At 40.9% G+C, this 2569-nt stretch overlaps 1 protein-coding gene across 1 annotated transcript in view; it reads right to left on the reverse strand.

Moving 5' to 3' along the window:
• The window catches only part of CHMP3 (charged multivesicular body protein 3), an 88891-nt gene that overhangs the window by 9298 nt on the left and 77024 nt on the right, over positions 1–2569 (reverse strand). The gene's annotated exons all lie outside the window — the stretch shown is intronic.

A 2569-nucleotide genomic window follows, 5' to 3' on the forward strand; every position in this document is an offset into this window, starting at 1 on the left:
GTTGCAGAGCACAGGCTCCGGACGCGCAGGCGCAGCGGCCATGGCTCACGGGCCCAGCCCCTCCGCGGCACGTGGGATCCTCCCAGACAGGGGCGCGAACCCGGTTCCCCCGCATCGGCAGGCGGACGCGCAACCACTGCGCCACCAGGGAAGCCCGGGGAGGTGTATTTTTAAAAGGACAAAATAAATGTACATGTACCCTGGAAACTCAAAACCAAGAAGATACATACTGATACATGAGAAAAATAAAATACTGGACCAAAATGTATTTCCTATGTTCCACAAGGAAAAAAAGCACACGTGGCAGAAAAAATTATTTTATAAATAAAAATGTGACCCCCCACAAGAGAATGAGAAGACAAGCCAAAAGCTGGAAGAAACTATTTTCATTAGACATTTCTGATAAAGGACTGTTATCTAACGTATACAAAGAACTCTTAAAGCTCATCAATAAGAAAATGAACAACTCAATCAAAAACAGGCAGAAGACCTAAACAGACAACTCACCAAAAAAGATATCCAGATGGCAAAAAGCACATAAAAAGATGTTCAACATCCTATGTCATTAGGGAAATGCAAATTAAAACAACGACATACCAGTATACACCTATTAGAATGATCAAAATCCAAAACACTGACAACACCAAATGCTGGTGAGGATGTGGAGCAATAGGAACGCCCAATCATTGCTGATGGGAATGAAAAATGGTGCAGCCACTTTGGAAGACAGTTTGTCAGTTCCTTACAAAACTAAACATATTTTTTTTTAACATCTTTATTGGAGCATAATTGCTTTACAATGGTGTGTTAGTTTCTGCTTTATAACAAAGTGAACGAGTTATACATATACATATGTCCCCATCACTGCGCCACCAGGGAAGCCCGGGGAGGTGTATTTTTAAAAGGACAAAATAAATGTACATGTACCCTGGAAACTCAAAACCAAGAAGATACATACTGATACATGAGAAAAATAAAATACTGGACCAAAATGTATTTCCTATGTTCCACAAGGAAAAAAAGCACACGTGGCAGAAAAAATTATTTTATAAATAAAAATGTGACCCCCCACAAGAGAATGAGAAGACAAGCCAAAAGCTGGAAGAAACTATTTTCATTAGACATTTCTGATAAAGGACTGTTATCTAACGTATACAAAGAACTCTTAAAGCTCATCAATAAGAAAATGAACAACTCAATCAAAAACAGGCAGAAGACCTAAACAGACAACTCACCAAAAAAGATATCCAGATGGCAAAAAGCACATAAAAAGATGTTCAACATCCTATGTCATTAGGGAAATGCAAATTAAAACAACGACATACCAGTATACACCTATTAGAATGATCAAAATCCAAAACACTGACAACACCAAATGCTGGTGAGGATGTGGAGCAATAGGAACGCCCAATCATTGCTGATGGGAATGAAAAATGGTGCAGCCACTTTGGAAGACAGTTTGTCAGTTCCTTACAAAACTAAACATATTTTTTTTTAACATCTTTATTGGAGCATAATTGCTTTACAATGGTGTGTTAGTTTCTGCTTTATAACAAAGTGAACGAGTTATACATATACATATGTCCCCATATCCCCTCCCTCTTGCGTCTCCCTCCCACCCCCCTAGGTGGTCACAAAGCACCGAGCTGATCTCCCTGTGCTATGCAGCTGCTTCCCACTAGCTATCTGTTTTACATTTGATAGTGTATATATGTCAATGCCACTCTCTCACTTCATCCCAGCTTACCCTTCCCCCCTCCGCGTGTCCTCAAGTCCGTTCTCTATGTCTGCGTCTTTATTCCTGTCCTGTTCCTAGGTTCTTCAGAAATTTTTTATTTTTAGATTCCATAAACATGTGTTAGCATACGGTATTTGTTTTTCTCTTTCTAACTTCACTCTGTATGACAGTCTCTAGGTCAATCCACCTCACTACAAATAACTCAATTTCATTTCTTTTTATGGCTAATATTCCATTGTATATATGTGCCACATCTTCTTCATCCATTCATCTGTTGATGGACGCTTAGGTTGCTTCCATGTCCTGGCTACATACTCTTACCATATGATCCAGCAATAGCCCTCCTTGGTATTTATTCAAAGGAGCTAAAAACTTATGTCCACACAAAAACTTGCACATGGACGTTTATGGCAGCTTTATTCGTAATTGCCAAAACTTGGAAGCAACCAAGATGTTGCTTGTAAGTGAACAATAAAAATGGATAAATGAAGTGTGGTACATCCACACAATGAATATTAATTCAGCACTAAGAAGAAATGAGCTATCAAGCCATGAAAAGACCTGGAGAAACCTTACATGCATATTACTAAGTGAAAGAAGTCAATCTAAAAGGCAACATACTGCATGATTCCAACGATATGACATTCTGGAAAAGGGAAAATTATGGAGACAGTAAAAAGGTTGCCGGGGGCTTCCCTGGTGGCACAGTGGTTGAGAGTCCGCCTGCCAATGCAGGGGACACGGGTTCGTGCCCCGGTCCGGGAAGATCCCACATGCCGCGGAGCGGCTAGGCCCGTGAGCCATGGCCGCTGAGCCTGCGCGTCCGGAGCC

Source organism: Physeter macrocephalus, chromosome 12, assembly GCF_002837175.3.
Source record: "Physeter macrocephalus isolate SW-GA chromosome 12, ASM283717v5, whole genome shotgun sequence".
NCBI lineage: Eukaryota > Metazoa > Chordata > Mammalia > Artiodactyla > Physeteridae > Physeter > Physeter macrocephalus.